Below are 22,105 nucleotides of genomic sequence, written 5' to 3' on the forward strand. Positions count from 1 at the left end.
TGTTTGCCAAAATAGATTTGATGTTCTGAACGTAAGTGCCACGGTTGTACTCGCCCTTTGGGAAAAGAGGTTCCACTTGATAGTACCAAGGCTGACCTAGTTCTTCCTGATTATGTGCTTTGCATAATCACTGTGCCACCCCTCCACTTTCTGCACCCACTACCTCATGGCCTTGTTAATCACGGTGCCTTTCCCTAGATGATTATGTTGGATATTTGTGTTTAGATACTCCACAACTTTCTCTGTAACGCCTGGACAGTATTGCGATTCCGACATGGAGTGTTGGGCTTCATTGGGGAATCACCCATTCCCCATGGTCATGCTATTTACCCATTGCGCCCTGATTGGTACTTGACTGGTTGGTGGATCGTTTTTCATCCTTTCCAGAATAAAATGTAATAGTTTTGAATAAGAAATCACTATGTTAATATCTAAAAACTATGATATGAATATTGCCAATGTATCTAGAAATTATAGTAGAAAATCTGTGAGGAGGTTATCCACCAACCATTGCATTGTGCAAAGTCTGCAATAAGACTTTTAAGTTATGGTCCAATCAAATAGTAAAAAAAAAAATCCTAATAATATTGAAAAATAAATATTTTTTTTTCAAAATTTAACATTATAATCTGTTTGAATTTGCTGCGTGTAAGATTTTGCTACAACAGAAAGGCACCAAAATCAGCCACAAGTGTGCACAATGCTTTTAAAGGCTATCCAAAGTATATGCTAAAAACTTTTCCCTAATCATGGTAATACCTTCCTGTTGGTACTTTTTCTGCGATTCAAATAATAGGACATTATGGGCATTCCCATTCCCTATAAGGCCTGGATATATTTTCTTATTTATGGCTCTGAAATTTGCCAATATTATACTTAAACTTCAATGGCTTTGTCATAAGCTTTCCAGTCTGAAATCAATGATTCAAATAAGATCTCAGACTCCATTGGATCGTCCAGGATTTTAGATTAAGCTAAAGATATATAGTCTGAATTCAGGCTAAACATCAGGCATCCATAAACATACTGTTAGCAAAATGCAGTCAAAACATTAAGAATTTCACAAAACATTGTCCCCATGAATTTCAGTTAATTTTTCTTAACCATGGTAAACAAATTATGCACTCTACAATAATTTCTATAGGAAACTAAAGAGCAGAAAACTTAAAGCCACTCAAAACAGAACTCAGTAATTAATGCTAGAATCTATAAAAATGCATTGCATAAAATATCTGACAAAAACATAGTAAATTGACCGTCAAAACGTGTTACTACTACTTCTGCAAAGAAAAATCCACTACAAGGAAAACAACACACTGCTAACTGTTGCACTGAAAACTGAATTTACAGATCCATATGCTAGCCTTTCTCTTAAAGAACTAAGAAGGGCATGATTAGAGTTTTCAAAAATAAACCTATCGCATACATCTCAAGATCCACATGGGACTAGTTGAATTTCTCCAAGGAAGAAACTCAGGTTCCATTGAGATCTGTACTCTGGCTAACGGATAATCCAAAATTAGGAAAAATGCTATACATAAAACTGAGACTTTATCTAAACTTAGAAAAACACCTTATCTTCGAAACTGGAAATTGAGGAACCTGATCTTATCCTATCCTATCTATAGCAAGCACATGCATGTTTTCACGCACCCTCATTTCTGGAAGCCTAAAATTAGTGATGTAACCTCTAGCCTTCTTTGATGTTGCTCCCTCATCTATAGATTACCATACAGCTTGGAAGTAAAATATGTTTGAATCTGCTGCATGTAAGATTCTGATGCAACAGAAAGTCACCCAAATCAGCCACAAGTTTGCATAATTTTGTGGAAGGCTATCCAAAGTATATGCTCAAAAAATTTCCCTAATCATGGTAATACCTTCCCATTGGTACTTTTTCTGTGATACAAATAAGAGGACTTTATGGGCATTCCCATTCCCTGTAAGGCCTGGATATATTTGCTTATTCATGTCTCTAAAATTTTCCAATATTATACTTAAAATTCAATGGCTTTGTCATAAGTTTTCCAGTCTGAAATCAATTATCCAAATAAGATCTCGTACTATATTGGATCGTCCAGGATTTTAGATTAAGCTGAAGATCTATTTAGACTATATTAGACTAATCAATCTATTAGTCTCTTAAGAAAGTTTAAAATTTGAGATCTGGGCATTGTTGATGGAATGGTTGCAAGGTACAAAAAAGAAAAAAGTCCCTATCCTAAGAAATTTACATTGAAATAAAGACCCTATTCACCATGACAGTGTTAAAATGCTTTGAGATAGCTTTAAAAAAAACTTATCCCCAATTAAAAACCTACCAATTGCATGTGTTAAACTGATTTTATACAAAAAGAAAATCAAGTCATACTCCAAAAGCCAATTAACTTGTATTTCCTTGTTTGATGTACATTTGAAACAAACCTATTTGATTCAGTCATCACATTTGTGAATATCTTTTACATACATGTGACATTGAAATTGCATGCTCAAAAAACTTCCCTAATCATGGTAATAACTTCCCATTGGTACTTTTTCTGGGATACAAATAAGAGGAATTTATGGGCATTCCCATTCCATGTAAGCCCTGGATATATTTGCTTATTTATGGCTCTGAAATTTTCCAATATTATACTTAAACTTCAATGGCTTTGTCGTAAGCTTTCCAGTCTGAAATCAATGATCCAAATAAGATCTCAAACTCCATTGGATCATCCAAGATTTTAGATTAAGCTAAAGATCTATATTATAAATTCAGGATAAACATCAAGCATCCATAAACATACTTTTACAAAAATGCAGTCAAAACATTAAGCATTTCACAAAACATTGTCCCCATGAATTTCGGTTAATTTTTCTTAACCATGGTAAACATATTATGCACTCTACAATAATTTCTACAACAAACTAAAGAGCATAAAACTTAAAGCCACTCAAAATAGAAAACTTAAAGCCACTCAAAATAGAACTCAGTAATTAATGCCAGAATCTATAAACATGTCCTGCAGAAAATATATGACAGAAACACAGTGAATTGACTGTCAAAACCTATTACTGCTACTTCTAGAAAGAAAAGTCCACTACAAGGCAAACAACAAACTGCTAACTGTTGTACTGAAAACTGAATTTACATATCCATATGCTAGCCTTTCTCTTATAGAACTGAGAAGGGCATGATTAGAGTTTTCAAAAACAAACCTATCGCATACATCTCAAGATCCACATGAGACTAGCTGAATTGCTACAAGGAAGAAACTCAAATTCCCTTGAGATCTTCACTCTGGCTAACAGATAATCCAAAATTAGGAAAACTGCTATACATAAAACTGAGACTTTATCTAAACTTAGAAAAACACCTTATCTTCAAAATTGGAAATTGAGGAACCTGATCTTAATCTGTCCTATCTATAGCAAGCACATGCATGTTTGCACGCACCCTCATTGTTGGAAACCTAAAATTAGTGATGTAACCTCTAGCCTTATTTGATGTTGTGCCCTCATATACAGATCACCATATAGCTTGGAAGTAAAATCTGTTTGAATCTTCTACGTGTAAGATTCTGATGCAACAGAAAGGAACCCAAATTAGCCACAACTGTGCACAATGCTGTGGAAGGCTATCTAAAGTATATGGTCAAAAGATTTCCCTAATCATTGTAATACCTTCCCATTGGTACTTTTTCTAGGATACAAATAACAGGACTTTATGGGCATTCCCATTCCCTGTAAGGCCTGGATATATTTTCTTATTTATGGCTCTCAAATTTACCAATATTATAATTAAACTTCAATGGCTTTGTCATAAGCTTTCCAGTCTGAAATCAATGATCCAAATAAGATCTCATACTCCATTGGATCGTTCAGGATTTTAGATTAAGCTGAATATCTATTTAGGCTATATTAGACTAATCAAACTATTAATCTCTTACGAAAGTTTAAAATTTGAGATCTGGGCATTGTTGATGGAATAGTTGCAAGGTAAAAAAAGAAAAAAGTCCCTATCCTAAGAAATTTACACTAAAATAAAGACCCTATTCACCATGATAGTGTTAAAATGCATTGAGATAACTTTAAAAAAAACTTATCACCAATTAAAAACCTACCAATTACATGTGTTAAAAGGATTTTACACAGAAAAGAAAATCAAGTCATAATCCAAAAGTCAATTAACTTGTATTTCTTTGTTAGATGTACATTTGAAACAAACCTATTTGATTCAGTCATCACATCTGTGAATATCTTTTGTATACATGTGACATTGAAATTGCATCGTCGAAAAAATTCCCTAATCATGGTAATACCTTCCCATTGGTACCTTTTCTGGGATACAAATAAGAGGACTTTATGCGCATTCCCATTCCCTGTAAGCCCTGGATATATTTGCTTATTTATGGCTCTGAAATTTGCCAATATTATACTTAAACTTCAATGGCTTAGTCATAATCTTCCGAGTCTGAAATCAATGATCCAAGTAAGATCTTAGACTCCATTGGATCGTCCAGGATTTTAGATTAAGCTGAACATCTATATTCTGAATTCAGGGTAAACATCAGGCATCCATAAACATACTTTTAGCAAAATGCAGTGGAAACATTACGCATTTCACAAAACATTGTCCCCGTGAATTTCAGTTAATTTTTCTTAACCATGGTAAACAGATTCGATACTCTACAATAATTTCTACATGAAACTAAAGAGCAAAAAACTTAAAGCCACTCAAAATGGAACTCAATAATTAATACTAGAATCAATAAACACATGCTGCAGAAAATATATGACAGAAACAAAATAAATTGACTGTCAAACCTGTTAGTGCTACTTCTGCAAAGAAAAATCCACTACAAGGCAAACAACAAACTACTAACTATTGTACTGAAAACTAAATTTACAGATCCATATGCTAGCCTTTCTCTTATAGAAATGAGAAGGGTATGATTAGAGTTTTCAAAAATAAACCTGTCGCATACATCTCAAGATCCACATGAGACTAGCTAAATTGCTCCAAGGAAGAAACTCAGATTCCCTTGAGATCTGCACTCTGGCTAACAGATTATCCGAAATTGGGAAAATTGTTATACATAAAACTGAGATGTTATCTAAACTTAGAAAAATGCCTTATCTTCAAAACTGGAAATTGAGAAACTTGATCTTATCCTATCCTATCTATAGCAAGCACATGCATGTTTGCATGCACCCTCATTGCTGGAAGCCTAAAATTAGTGATGTAACCTCTAGCCTTCTTTGATGTTGCGCCCTCATCTATAGATCACCATACACCTTGGAAGTAAAATCTATTTGAATCTGATGCATGTAAGATTCTTATGCAATAGAAAGGCACCCAAATCAACCACAATTGTGCACAATGTTGTGGAAGGCTATCCGAAGTATATGCTCAAAAAATTTCCCTAGTCATAGTAATGCCTTCCCATTGGTACTTTTTCTGGGATACAAATAAGAGGACTTTATGGGCATTCCCATTCCTTGTAAGGTCTGGATATACTTTCTTATTTATAGCTATGAAATTTGCCAATATTATAATTAAACTTTAATGCCTTTGTCATAAGATTTCTAGTATGAAATTAGTGATCCAAATAAGATCTCATACTCCATTGGATCGTCCAGGATTTAGATTAAGCTGAAGATCTATTTAGACTATATCAAACTAATAAAATTATTAATCTCTTAAGAAAGTTTAAAATTTGAGATGTGGGCATTGTTGATGGAATGGTTGCAAGGTAAGATAAAGGAAAAAAGTCCTTATCCTAAGAAATGTAGACTGAAATAAAGACCATATTCACCATGATAGTGTTAAAATGCTTTGAGATAAATTTAAAAAAAACTTATCCCCAATTAAAAACCTACCAATTGCATGTGTTAAAAGGATTTTATACAGAAAAGAAAATCAAGTCATAATCCAAAAGCCAATTAACTTGTATATCGTTATCCCCAATTAAAAGCCTACCAATTGCATGTGTTAAAAGGATTTTATACATAAAAGAAAATCAAATCATAATCCAAAATCCAATTAACTTATATTTCCTTTTTTGATGTACATTTGAAACAAGCCTATTTGATTTAGTCATTACATCTTTGAATATCTTTTACATACATGTGACACTGAAATTGCATGCTCAAAAAATTTCCCTAATCATGGTAATACCTTCCCACTGGTAATTTTTCTGGAATACAAATAAGAGGACTTTATGGGCATTCCCATTCCATGTAAGGCTAGGATATATTTGCTTATTTATGGCTCTAAAATTTTCCAATATTATACTTAAACTTCAATGGCTTTGTCATAAGCTTTCCAGTCTGAAATCAATGATCCAAATAAGATCTTAGACTTCATTGGATTGTCCAAGATTTTAGATTAAGTTGAAGATATATATTCTAAATTCAGGATAAACATCATGCATCCATAAACATACTTTTAGCAAAATGCAGTCAAAACATTAATAATTTCACAAAACATTGTCCCCGTGAATTTCAGTTAATTTTTCTTAACCATGGTAAACAAATTATGCTCTGTACAGTAATTTCTACAGGAAACTAAAGAGAAAAAAACCTAAAGCCACTCAAAACAGAACTCAGTAATTAATGCTAGAATCTATAAACACGCGCTGCAGAAAATATATGACAGAAACAAAATAAATTGACTGTCAAAACCTGCTACTGCTACTTCTGCAAAGAAAAAACCACTACAAGGCAAATAACAAACTGCTAACTGTTGTACTGAAAACTGAATTTATAGATCCAAATGCTAGCCTTTCTCTTAGAGAACTAAGAAGGGCATGATTAGAGTTTTCAAAAATAAACCTATCGCATACATCTCAAGATCCACATGAGACTAGCTGAATTGCTCCAAGGAAGAAACTCAGATTCCCTTAAGATCTGCAATCTGGCTAACAGATAATCCAAAATTAGGAAATCTGCTATACATAAAACTGAGACTTTATCTAAACTTAGAAAAACACCTTATCTTCAAAAATGGAAATTGAGGAACCTGATATTATCCTATCCTATCTATAGCAAGAACATGCATGTTTGCACACACCCTCATTGCTGGAAGCCTAAAATTAGTGATGTAACCTCTAGCCTTCTTTGATGTTGCACCCTCATCTACAGATCGCCATACAGCCTGGAAGTAAAATCTGTTTGAATGTGCTGCGTGTAAGATTCTGATGCAATAGAAAGGCACCCAAATCAACCACAATTGTGCACAATGCTGCGAAGGCTATCCAAAGTATATGCTCAAAAAATTTCCCTAATCATGGTAATACTTTCCCACTAGTAATTTTTCTAGGATACAAATAAGAAGACTTTATGGGCATTCCCATTCCTTGTAAGGCTTGGATATATTTGATTATTTATGGCTCTCAAATTTGAAAATGCTATACTTAAACTTCAAAGGCTTTGCCATAAGCTTTCCAGTCTGAAATCAATGATCCACATAAGATCTCATACTCCAGTGGATCATCGAGGATTTTAGATTAAGCTGAAGATCTATTTAGACTATATTAGACTAATCAGACTATTAATCTCTTAAGAAAGTTTAAAATTTGAGATCTCGACATTGTTAATGGAATGGTTGCAAGGTACAAAAAAGAAAAAAGTCCCTATACTAAGAAATTTACACTGAAATAAAGACCCTATTCACCATGACAGTGTTAAAATTCTTTGAGATAGCTTTAAAAAAAACTTATCCCCAATTAAAAACCTACCAATTGCATGTGTTAAAAGGACTTTATATAGAAAACAAAATCAAGTCATAATCCAAAAGATAATTAACTTGTATTTCCTTGTTTGATGTACACTTGAAACAAACCTATTTGATTCAGTCACCACATCTGTGAATATCTTTTACATACATGTGACATTGAAATTGCATGCTCAAAAAATTTCCCAAATCATGGTAATACCTTCCCACTGGTACTTTTTCTGGGATACAAATAAGAGGAATTTATGGGCATTCCCATTCCCTGTAAGGCCTAGATATATTTTATTATTTATGGCTCTAAAATTTGCCAATACTATACTTAAACTTCAATGGCTTTGTCATAAGCTTTCCAGTCTAAAATCAATGATCCAAATAGGATCTCAGACTCCATTGGATCGTCTAGGATTTTAGATTAAGTTGAAGATCTATATTCTGACTTCAGGATAAACACTAGGCATCCATAAACATACTTTTAGCAAAATGCAGTGGAAACATTAAGCATTTCACAAAACATTGTCCCCATGAATTTCAATTAATTTTTCTTAACCATGGTAAACAGATTCTGCACTCTACAATAATTTCTATAGGAAACTAAAGAGAAAAAAACTTAAAGCCACTTAAAATAGAAAGCTTAAAGCCACTCAAAAAAGAATTTAGTAATTAATTCTAGAATCTATAAACATGTGCTGCAGAAAATATATGACAGAAACACAGTAAATTGATTGTCAAAACCTGTTATTGCTACTTTTGCAAAGAAAAATCCACTACAAGGGAAACAAAAAACTGCTAACTATTGTAGTGAAAATTAAATTTATAGATCCATGTGCTAGCCTTTCTCTTATAGAACTGAGAAGGGAATGATTAGAGTTTTGAAAAATAAACCTATCGCATACATATCAAAATCCACATGAGACTAGCTGAATTGCTCCAAGGAAGAAACTCAGATTCCCTTGAGATCTGCACTCTGGCTAACAGATAATCCAAAATTAGGAAAACTGCTATACATAAAACTGAGACTTTATCTAAACTTAGAAAAACACCTTATCTTCAAAAATGGAAATTGAGGAACTTGATCTTATCCTATCCTATCTATAGCAATCACATGCATGTTTGCACGCACCCTCATTACTGGAAGCCTAAAATTAGTGATGTAACCTCTAGCCTTATTTGATGTTGCGCCCTCATCTATAGATCACTATACAGCTTGGAAGTAAAATTTGTTTGAATGTGCTGTGTGTAAGATTTTCATGCAACAGAAAGGCACCAAAATCAACCACAAGTGTGCACAATGTTGTGGAAGGCTATCCAAAGTATGTGCTCAAAAAATTTCCCGAATCATGGTAATACTTTCCCACTAGTACTTTTTCTGGGATACAAATAAGAGGACTTTATGGGCATTCCCATTGCCTATAAGGCCTGGATATATTTGCTTATTTATGGCTATGAAATTTGCCAATTTTATACTTAAACTTCAATGGCTTTGTCATAAGCTTTTCGGTATGAAATCAATGATCCAAATAAGATCTCATACTCCGTTGGATCATCGAGGATTTTAGATTAAGCTGAAGATCTATTTAGACTATATCAGACTAATCAAACTATTAATCTCTTAAGAAAGTTTAAAATTTGAGATCGGTGCATTGTTGATGGAATGGTTGCAAGGTAAAAAAAGAAAATGGTCCCTATCCTAAGAAATTTACACTGAAATAAAGACCCTATTCACCATGACAGTGTTAAAATGCTTTGAGATAACTTTAAAACAAACTTATCCCCAATTAAAAACCTACCAATTGCATGTGTTAAAAGGATTTTATACAGAAAAGAAAATCAAGTCATAATCCAAAAGCCAATTAACTTGTATTTCCTTGTTTGATGTACATTTGAAACAAACCTGTTTGATTCAGTCATCACATCTGTGAATATCTTTTACATACATGTGACATTGAAATTGCACTATTGTTTGGTTGTTCTGAAACTTTGTTTACCACCAAATAATAAAACCAACACCACCTGAACAACAATATACGCAATGAAAGGGGTAGTGTCAATCAGACAAGATGCTCAATCTTACAACACAATTGAATATGAGAAGCATCCTAAGTATACTTCAGTTGTGCAAACTATAGAAGCTCACCTTTTGAGATTAGGCAGTTCACGAGTATCAAAACTAAACTAACTTTTAGATAACAAGACTCTTTAAACCATCATCTTGGTTCTCTAGGAGGTAGACCTCAATTTCTCTTGGAGCTAGTTGTACCGAATTATTTTTTCATAACTTCTGCAACTTTTTCTTAATCCAAATAATTGGAGTTAGCAATTCATAAGATATGACCAATAAAGTGCTCGTAATAAGGGAGGAAAAAGGAGAGACAATACCTGAAAAAGATGCACTCATATAGCGCTCAGTCTTCTTGTAGTCATTACCAATCATATAACATTTACCCATCCCAAATATGGCACCCTCCAAGGATGACTCCACCTATGCCCATAGAAAAATCAGATTGACAAGGAAAAAACAGAATGGTTTTACCAATGCGATCTGATGTTCTCCTAACTCTCGAGAAAGTCAAATGGCTTTCAAAATTGGAAAGCAAAGAAAGAGCTAGAGGAATGACCAAGAACATGCTCACAAAAATCGACACATTTGGCAAGAACTTGCAAATTAAAGTCGGTGCCCAGCTGGAGCTTTGCACCCAACCTAACCACAACACTACAATGTCCTTTGCCTCTGCATTGGTGATTCTCCCAACAATCCGTAATGCATATTATTGTGAGCAGTGAGCTACAAAACAAAGCCAGTATGAGAAGCCCCCACAATCACAGCCACTCAACACAATTTCATAAAAAAATTTCCAATACCCAAATGGTGTCAATATATATCTGCAGCTGCTGGATCTCTCTCAACCTTCCAATGAGTTTTTTCAAGTTGAAACTCCATAATAGCTACAAATTTTTCAACTACCCTCTTTTCATTAGTTCTTGCATTCTGAAAGGCATCCTCCCGAGGTCTCCACTCTGAAAAGCACACGTAAATCCGCGCGAGGGCAAGGCCAATATCTGTTGCGTCGCATTTCCCTAGAAGTAGCGACGAGCAAGGGCAAGTGCGAGATCTTCTGTCGCATTTCCCTCGAAGTAGCGGTAGCTCCGAACTAGGGCAAGGGCGAGGTCTCCACTCCAAGAAGCACCTGTAAAGCGGAGCGAGGGAAAGGGCGAGGTTTCCACTCCCATAAGAACCTAGAAAGCTGAGCGAGGGCAAGGGCGAGATCTGCTCGGTCACATTCTTATCATTTGTAATTAAATTTCTAACTAATTTAAAAGTGTACTCTACCAGTCGAATCAATTAGATGGCTAAAATTATTTTAATCATCTAACTCTTAAATCAAAGGCTCAGAAATGTTCACTTAACCTAATAGGAAAGTTGATTTGAGAGGGGAATGCCTTACGACGTAATTATATTGTTAATAATGTTTAGGCCTTTAAACTTCAAATTTTTAATGTTAGTAGTTGATTCTGGGATGAATGTTGAAGTGGCTTGAATGATCAACTTCTCTTTGTTTATGATAACCCCAGATTTCGCTGATACTCCACGGACCATGCCTATTCTCTACCATCTACAACCTTTTGTCCCCGTGTCATTTAAATATATTTTTATTCATTTGATATGTTTAAATAATAGTTTGTTAGGCGCAGTGGTTAGGAGTTATTGGGATAATGTCACTTCAAATCTGGATTAGCTTTATTCAATATGCTTAGGGTTAATATAGCCAGGCATGTGATTTTTGTTGATAATACAACTATATCATCTTTAAAATAATAATTGTTTATTTTAGTTATAAATATTTTTTTTTTTTAAATATTCCTCATCAACTTCGCTTTGTTTATGAATGATAAGCCGAGATTTAGTAAAACTTTCGCTGTACGATATCGTTTTCGCTAATTCTCCACACCTACTTTCTACCATCTATATGATCCCTATGTTTTTTAAAAATATTTTTATTCATTCGATGCGTTTAAAGAATAATTTGTTTGGCGCAGTGGTTAAGATTTATTGTGATAAGTTAGTATACCAAGTCGTGATTTTTATTAATAATAACATTATATAATTTTTATTATAATAATATTTATATAGATCCCAAAAAATAATATTTATATATTTTAATTATTAATATTTTTAAATATTTTTATAATTTTATGTAAAATTATTAAACTTACCCGATAAATAAACTATAAAAGAAAAATAAAAAAACAACACAGAAAGATACAACCATGAAGATTCTGATCCTCATAACCCTTCACTTCATCAAATCTAAACGAAAATCCATATCTTTATCCTTCGTATTTTGTGGATTTGCAAGCATTATATATGGATGATGGATCCTTGTGATCCTCGATGTCTTTTAATACAGGTAAATAGAATTATAAAACATTAATATGAGTAGAGTAGGGATTATTGTAAATGTATTTTTATTTTTTATTTTTAAATATTTATATTAGTATTATTTAATTATATTAAATATAATTTGATGGTTAAGTCTATAAAAGTATATACTATTTTTTTTGGTTTTGAACTTGTGATTTTTTAATGAGGAAATACATACTCTTAATCATTAGCTTTCTGAAGCTTATAAAAATAATATGAGTGCAGGCCACTATTATGATAAATTTATTTTAATGTTGTATTTTTATATATTTAAAAAAATAAATATTTTTTTGTCTCATAATAAATTTGATATTAAAACAAGTGCTACATAGTAGCTAGTGCCTTTTCCTTAGTTTAAATATAGTTATATTAAAGTAAAAATAAGGAATTCAAATTAGTGTTAAGGTTTAGAATCTAGTCAATTTTAGTTTTACTTAATTGTAATTCTGCATTGTGGCTGTGGAGAATCCTTTTTGTTGAGAAATTTGTCTAGAAAGCCTTACATTTTCTTAGGTACATTTTAAAGGATACTTGTTATTGCTAGACATATCTAAAAAAGAATGGAAAAATATATTCATTAAAAAATGTAAATAATAAAAATGAAGTTACTTTATTTACTTAGTTATTTTTTTTTAACTATTTTAATTTATTATTAATAAAAAAATTACTAATTTTTTTTATTGATATTAAGAAAAATGATATATATATATATAACTTATTGGAGAAAATTCATATCAAATTTTGTAATAAACAATAAAATAAATAACTAAATAATATAAATAATTGGTTTTTATTTTTAAAATAATTATATAATAATTAAATAAATATATATATATTAATTTTTTAAGCTTTCAAAAAATTTTAATATATATTAAACAAAAATTTATAGTTAAAATCAATTTTCACTTAATTATTAATGGGTTTTTCCCATTATATGACAAAAAATATTTAATTCCACTAATAAAATTTTAAACATATTAACTAAAACCATTTATTAATTTTGAACTTATTAATTAATACTATTTACTGTCTTGATACATAATCTCAATGGAAAACCATTATTTTAAGAATCTTCTTTAAGTGCTATATCCTAAAGCATTTGAATTAATTGTAGTATCGTATAATATTCTATGTTCTAGTTGTAGTATTGTACAATATTCTATCTTTTTAAATTTTTGGTTAATAATAACAATTAGGTTTAAAATATGAGGTGTAACATTTAGTTTTGGAGTGTGTGATTCTGTTTAGTATGTGAAACTAAAGAACAACATATGTAAGGTTAGAATTAGGTTGTAATATTTAGTAATTTGAAAATAGAATAAATAGAATTTGAATAGCTATGAAAATAAGGAAATTAAACTCCATTAACTACAAGTTTAGTAATTACAAATTTATAATATTTAGGTGTTTCAATAATTATTAAATGCATTAATATTATTATTACCTTATTTTGTGGACCACCCACCAAATTAAACTCTGATATAAAAGATTTAAATTTTGTTTATGTATAAAGATAAACTGTAACCATAACTCTTAATTCTAAAAATATATTATAAGCATACCTTCATTTTAATCATCTCTTCCCTCTGAAAAAATATATTATAAACATACCTTCATTTTAATCTTCTCTTTCAAGGGCGGGCGTGACTGTTGTGACATGACACTGATGGTCACAACACTGATCGGCCTCACCTTGCATAATAATGAATCTGATAGCCCACACCTTGCATAATAATAAAATGAATAGGTTCAAGGGTTATACAAAACAATTAAACCGACGAGGGTCGAGGACGAACAACCGAGGGCCGAGAATAAGTTTTGAGAGGGTCTCTCTTTGTACATGCCAACAAACAAATCAAGCCACGAAGGATAAAAAATTGACAACGACAATGATTAACTACTAGGTGTGGGTGAATGGAAACTGTAATCGTGTTCTCGCTCGTCAACCTTTAGCCTTCATTTAAGCCCACAAACAAAACCCTACAGTAAAAATTTCCTTCATGTTGTGAGCTCTCATGCACCATAGAAACTACAATTTGTAGAATTTAAAGGTCGCTAGCGCGGTCTGTTGGACGGTTGTGAGATTTGTAGATCAAAACATCGAATAAAAAAAATTGCATGGCGGGTTACAGATGACACGTATGTTGTGAACACGAGAATGATGGTTGGTGTTATGTAACATGTGGATGATGTAGTCGTTATATTCAGGCGGCGAAAGAAGAATTGATTGAAATAAAATATCTCACCCATTTATTAATCGCGTCATTCATAAAACCACGATTATCGTTGGTAAATTTGTCGGATTTTTTATTATTTATGTATAGATGTAATAATGACAAAATAAGAACTTAGTCACTAGTTATGAAGTATGGCAATTCTTATTTCCACCTCTATAGCAAAGTTAATACTATGTCCTTACACCCTCTGACAGCGGCATACAGCCTTCTTGACGCGCCCTTACATGTTCGACTATGGATCATGGCATGCATCGCTCTCCGGCTATTATAGGTCACGCAGCTCCGGCGAATCTGCCGTCTGCCGTGCTCCTACCCATCGACTGTGCCCGCCTCCACTTTGGCCTCCACTTTGGCCTATTGATGAGGCACATTTACCAACCTGACGCACATTTACGGCATTTACAAATGGTACCAACCATCCTCCAGGCAATTCAAACTCCAAGACAATTCACCCATTGAACTCCGGCGAATAGAGGAGAGGTTACAACCATTGAACTCCGGCGAACAAAGGAGAGGTTACAGAAGGTGATTCAGTGCATGCAGCGCTTCGAGGACGGAAGATTTCAAACGCTCTTTCGACCTCTGTCTTGAGCGTATACAGGTATTATCGTATACCCCTGCATACAACCATAATATAGAGTTCATGAAACAGCTACTGAAAAACGCGGGGTTTTCCCCTTTGCGGTTCTGTGAAAAGGGTTGATACAATGAAAATTATACGTTTAGGGTGTTAGAGGTACTCTTGTTTGCGGTTTTATGAATTGTTTGCGGTTTTATGAATTCCTATCAGATGTATTTCAGATCCCATACAGTCGAACTGTGATAGTCATGAATATAAGCACTCTTGAGTTTAAGTTACAGCAAATTGATAGCCCAATAGATGGTTTACATAAATATATAAAGACCACAAACAAGCACGACCAAAAGGTGGTAGCATACACACCTCTGCGTGTACACACCAAAATGATGCTTTGTCTGTTCTTGCAAAAATCCAAATACTGTACATCATTATAATGACTATGGTGACTATCATTACCAAAATTAAAGAGGTTACTCATGTGAAGCCAAGAATCTTGCATTACTCCGTTTATGCTCTCAATTGTAAATCCAAATATCTATATGCTATATATCATTACAAGTATTCTATTATTGATACCAAAATTTAAGAGGTAAAAGACGTCAATATTAGGATTAGGAATTCCCATTTGCCAAATTCAAGTCACTGATCAACAATGCCTTCAATTCGGCGTCAAAAGTTTCAACCATTTTCTTCACTTCTCTGGTTACGTCAGCCAACGTATCCATGATTTCCTTCATAATTGGCGTCGATGAAACTGGGGGCTTCATAGCCATTTAATTCCTATCAGATGTATACAGCTCAGAATTTCAATAATAGAGGAGCTTTTACTGAAAGTTTGAAACTATATGCAGCTGGCCATTGGTGATCGAAAATTGCATCCTTTTCATGCCTCGAAGCCGTATTTTAAAAAGCCATATGCAACGCGACAAAGCCCTAGCATTTCAAATAGATTCCCAACGGCATTTCATGTTTTATGAACTCTTCCCTGGTTAATGATCTGTAATTGATTTAGCACAGATTCCAAAACACGTTTCGATTGATTTAAAGATTTAAATATATTTTAAAGATTCAGAGATTACAGCTCGATTTTCTCACTCCGCCAAACTGTCTCGTAAAAGATAGCAAATTTATTCTAGAGCAGTAATATATGGCCAAATTTAGATCGCAAGTGGACTCACAGTTCGGAATAAATTTTATTTGACTCCTCAAGAATGCGGTGCCATGAAGAATCTTATTCATCATTCTCACAAGCATCGGTCCTGGTCACGGTTAATTATAAGGAGTATTGCCAAGCCAAATGGCTCTGAAAATCTTATTTTGGTTGGAATTTGATTAATAAAAGGTTCAAGTTTCATTGGCTTAGATGAATTTTAAAAAAATTAGGGTTTTGATGAAGTCAGCGCTCGCAAAATTTTATGAGGCAATGAAGAACCGTGTTCCGGAATTTTAGTTAGGAAAATCGAAATTTCTTCCCAGTGACGGAAAGTTAAAGTTTTAAAGAATCTTTTTTCTGCATGTTTAGTCAAATATCTTGTGAGAGAAAGCATTTAAATATCGTAAATGCAGTAAGCAAGCATTTAAAGAATTTTAGTTAGGAAAATCGAAATTTCTTCCCAGTGACGGAAAGTTAAAGTTTTAAAGAATCTTTTTTCTGCATGTTTAGTCAAATATCTTGTGAGAGAAAGCATTTAAATATCGTAAATGCAGTAAGCAAGCATTTAAAGATTCTAAATAGATAGAAGTTTTTCCTTGCTCAAATATTTTTATTAATTTATTTTTCCAACCTGATAAAAAAAGATTTAAATTTTTGAATATAATTATAATTTTGTTAGGATTCAAATTTTTCTCCTAATGACTTGTTTTTCTCAAAAATCTGCTTTAGGATCGTAAAAATTTTCAATTAAATGTTTGATTAATAAGTATTCGTGTTTCCTATATCCGCAAAATCTTACAACAAATCATCTATCCTCATTTCATTCAATTTTATATTATACAAATGAATTATGAATATTGTAGGTATATTATACGCAGTGGAATCAGTAGATGAATCTGGTGTCATCTGTTTGGATGGAGAAATGGAAAACCATAGTAAAAAATCACATAACAATTGCATAGTCTAATAAATGTGGAATATTGTTGTTAAGGAATCTGTTTAGTTATTAACACTGTGAGTATATATACACACTGGAAACAGTAGATAAATTTGATCTAACAAGTATATATGGAGAAATAAAGAAATGAGGTACACATGGAAACAACAGAAGGATCTGATGTCATAGGAAGAAATGGAGAAGTAAAGAAATGAGAGTTGACATTATTTACATTAAATATTAACACTTTAGATATTCAGACTAAAATCAGTTGATGAAAGCACTTACAGACTTTGTCCTTGTTGGATGTGCAACAGTAATGTGCTCAGAATTTAAGTGCCAACAGACCAACCACCGTATATTTAGCTTATATCTATTCACTTTGTTAACTGGAAAAATATATATTTATGTGTTGACATTATTTAACTCTTTTCATTATTTATGTGTTGAGTTTTTATCATCTATAGAAAAAGTTGAGTTGCAACAAACAGATATGTTTTCTGTCCAGTAACATATTATATACAACTTTTTAAATATATCATGGATTTAAGAACATTTTATTCTATTCCAGTTTTCAAAATTTTAGTGTTTAAAATGGATTTTAGTGTTTATTCTATTATTATGTTGTTCTTTTTAGATTATGGTATATGGAGAGCATTAGTGTCTTGAAAAAAATATGTCCTGTAAATAAATGGCATCCTATTTTGCCTTTGTTGAAGAATCCATAGAGCCCTCCCCCATGGAGTGTGCGGGTTACGAGCAGTATGTGCATCTCCCCGAGCTCAGTGCCATGTGGAAATTCAAGGAATGGCCTGGTTGGTCTAGAGAGGGGTTGGTAAAGGCTGCCTTACAGCCATTGGAGATTACTTTTTGGTTTGTTTCGTCTGTCCTCTGTGACACAAGGACTTACATTGACAAATAGGAATGGAAGAGAAGGCTTGAATCCTTAATTAGTTCCCAGATTGAGTTGATTTCAATGATTTTTGAAAATGACAAGCAGGTTCCCACTCTTGAGTTGTCAGTAAGTAGTGGTGTTCTCTCATGGAAAGTTTTCCATGAGGTATGGCGGAGACCTGGTGCTTTACTTGTGGTTAGCAGAACAAGTGAAGAGAGCTTACTTCCTCGTTTGGGTACATGGAAAAGCGCTGAAGCTATGGTTTCTAGAATATGGATTGCCATTGAAGGCCATATGCAGAGGACTCCCTTCACTTTAGGTCTAGGGGAACCAAATATGTCAGGTAAGCCTCTTCTTGAATATGATAGAATCTACAAGCCAAGATATTTGCACTCTTTAAAACAACATAAACAGTTCCATAATCGAGAAGATGCCAAACTTTGCAATGTCCTCCAGATCTTTGAGGCCTGGGTATTTGTAGGCCAAGAATTGTTGCACAAAGTATATGAAAGAATAGACTCTGGGGATTTCGTAGGAGCATCCACAGACTGTTGGATGGTTGAAAGGATGTGGAACATGCTCACAGAAATTGTGAATTTGCTTCTAGTGATGGACCCAGATGATTTCCTTTGCCTTAAACACCAGTTGGCAATTAGCAGCACTAGTACGCTTGCAGGCGCATATTGCCTTCGGTCTGCCCCCCTTAGAGACCTTACAAATGCATGCAAGGAACTAAGGCATCTGGTGCCCAAAGTCATGGGTGTTGAGGCTGATCCAAAGGGTGGACCAAGGCTCCAGGAGGCACTTATGAATTTGTTTCATTCACATGGACTTCGCTCACATAACACTTCAGGTGCTTATCATGTTGCAACAATACATGTTCTGTTGGCCTTCCAGGCAATAGAAGCCGCAGTGAAAAGTTTTTTCTTCTCATATCAGCAGCTGGTAGTAACAGCCATGGGTAGCATTGAAATGAAGGGTCCATCATATCTAGGTGCTTGTGATGCCCTGCATCAGATATATTTTGAATCACCTTATTTCCCTAGTGTGGATGGTGCAAAGACATTTTTGGGTTACTATTGGCACTAGAAGTCTACAACTATGGTGGATGGTACACTGGAAGATCTACAGACAAATCAAGTGAAGTTTACAAGACAAAGAACAATGTGTTCAGTTTTTCAAAGTATTACCCCAAATTCATACATACACTTCTTACATTGACAGTTTTGAGTACTATACATAGAATTATATTGGATATAGGATTAGACTCATTTTTGTTCATCCCCATCAGTAGGACCAATCAAAAAAACAGTGCTAGAAATTTGGAAAAAAAAAAAAAATTCCCTCTCCAACATGGATAGGATACTAAGGATTCATAGTGTGCAATTCCTCCTTCGTTAGTTAAATACTGTAATCGTTAGTTAAATACTGTAAAAGATTGTCCAAAATTAAAAAGGTAATTATTAAAATTATTAAATTTTACGAGTTGTTTCTTTTTTTAATTTTTTATTTCTTTACCTAAATTCTATGATGAGTTTAATGATATTTATATAATTCATTATAAATTTTAATATGAAATGTAGTTTAATGCTGTTATTTTTTTATTTTTTTTAAGATTTTTTAATTCAGTGTGTGAAACTGAGATAATTATAATTTTAAATTGTTAAGTTTATTTAATGGAATGCATCATAATTTTTTTGATGCATTAGTTTTTTTTATATTTAATCAGATTTTTTGTTTTTTAAGATTTTTTAATTCACCGTGTGAAATTGAGATAATTATAATTTTAGATTATTGAATTTATTTAATGGAATATATCATAAAAAATTTAATGTATTAAATCTATATCATATTTAAATATATAATTTAAATGGTGGAACATTACAATTTCATTACGGGCCATACTAAATAATTATCTCTTTAAACTAGGCCTCAAAAAATATAATTCTTTTATTTGAATATTTTCTGCTTCAAAATTATGAGCACAAGCATAAGTATGCGACTCATTTCCAAAGTTTTGAGAAAAAATATTAGATAATGTATTTTGCATTGACTAATAACATATAATTAGTATAATTTTTTATCTCTACATTTATTTTACAAAGTACTCTGATACTTCTTTATACTCTACTTTAATTTTCTTGCACATGGCCTTGTGTTATTACTTAGGATGTCATTTAATTTAACTGAATTTATGGTAAAGGTATAAATTTTTCCTTTAGTTCTTCAATACTAATTTGTTTTAGTGAGATTGTAAATTTTAGTCAAATTATTTCTAGTATAGTATCATTTATAAAATACGTTTTTCTTTAATCATATAAGTTTAAATTTAGAACATTGATAATGCATATTGCTTATAATCATTCTCACTCTTAATATCTATAATTTGTCTTAACACTTATCATTTTCTTGCAAATTGACACACGGTTCGCTCACTTGTGCAGAGCCTAACCCCACAGTTTACAAAGAACAAAAACAATCATTGTAATTTTTCTTTCGTGGGTGACTCGCAACCTTTAGTGAATTGCCTTTACCTCTGCAATTTTTTTCCATATAGTTCAGATTTTTTTAATAATCAATATTAGAAGAGCAATTACTTAGCCTTTACTTTAAAATTTTTACATTTCACACATAGCTTAATTAAGGGGAAAAGTAAGTGGCCATAATCCACACATTTTTTAAATTTGTTTTGCTATTTTACCCAAGTCACATAGCTTAATTAGAAAAGGAGTAAGTGGCCCATAATTCACTCATATTTTTTACTAACCAAAGCATCTTTACTTCATTAGCATTGGGACTAGGAACTGGTGTTATTAAAGAAAGGGAGTAGCCCCTGCTTTCCTTGCGTCTTTTAGACGATCCTGGGCTTGCATCTGAAATCTTTCTCAAAGCACTAAGTTTTTCATATCCCTTTTTAGGCTCACATAGTGTAATAGGAAGGAAGTAAGTGGCCCATCAACCACACATTATTTTATTTGCAGGTATGGAACAAACATAATTTAGTGTAAGTAGACGGATTTGAAAAGGATCATCGAATATCCACATGACTACAAACTTTGTATGTTCACTCTGTCACTTACACACACTAAGCTACTCTAAACTTTGAAAAAAGGGAATCAAGTGTAAAAACCTTTTGTACTTAGTTTATTTAAGCTTAATTTTTCACACCATAACTAAAGGAAGACACGTAAAAGCAATCATAACTTGAACAAATTAAATTTCCCCACATGGGCCACAAAATAATTTATAGTTTAGGTTAGCACTGTTAGGGGTAGGCATCCAATAAGCCGCCATGGTCATGTTACATTTTGAAACATAGAAGTTGTCTTTTAGGGTGCTTCAAATCCTTTAATCAGTCCACGGAAAAGACAACCCAGGCGGCACAGAGACTCGATTCAGAGGGGGTTCGGCTTAGGGTCAGTGCGTGCGGTACTATATGGGGCTACCCAACCTGTATAGTGCTCGGTATTGATAATCGATTACCAAGAAGCTAAAGACTCGACTGCCTTCGTGAGACGAAGGTATCCTACTGGCCAAATTTTAGGGCATCTTTCCCTATAGGTGGAGGTGTGGGAAGCACTAAAGCCTCATTCAATACCTTGGTTGATTCTTTTCGTTGCTGGAAGCGTCACCAGTTCTTTCGGGATGTAGCCCCAGTACTCGTCATTTTTTGGCTGCTGGAAGCATCACGAGTTCTTTCAGAACGTAGCCCCAGTACCCGTCATTTTTTGGCTGCTGGAAGCGTCACCAGTTCTTTCGGGACGTAGCCCCAGTACCCGTCACAAAAGATATCTCCGCAAGGCCCAGTTACTTATAGAGTGGAAAGGACGAATAGGTCTTCATAGGACCTTTTATCATACGCAAAACAAACTAAAATATTTTCCTTGTTTGATCGATCACATAGCTTAACTTAAAGGGAAAGTAACACTTTATTTTTAATTTTGCTTTATGTATGTAATTTCTTCTTATACAAATTCCTCTCCTCACCACAAAAGTGACACACATTCCATTTTAAGAATACATAAATACTTTACTTTTTCATATTAAGAATAACAAGACAATGCTACACAAAACATTCCAATTCTTGTTTCACCTGAATATACATTAAAATAAATTCTACAAATAAAAATTGAAATGAAACATTTTTTTTAACTGATTTAAAATGA

At 33.1% G+C, this 22,105-nt stretch overlaps 1 pseudogene; it reads left to right on the forward strand.

Annotated features, from left to right (window-relative positions):
* The first annotated feature begins 18,506 nt into the window (after positions 1-18,506).
* On the forward strand, positions 18,507-19,028 carry LOC149250518 (nematode resistance protein-like HSPRO2 pseudogene; annotated as a pseudogene).
* The last annotated feature ends 3,077 nt before the right edge of the window (positions 19,029-22,105 follow it).

The sequence above is a fragment of the Pinus tabuliformis genome, chromosome 7 (assembly GCF_031772625.1).
Source record: "Pinus tabuliformis cultivar Carrire ecotype Pingquan chromosome 7, CPIR1, whole genome shotgun sequence".
Lineage (NCBI taxonomy): Eukaryota > Viridiplantae > Streptophyta > Pinopsida > Pinales > Pinaceae > Pinus > Pinus tabuliformis.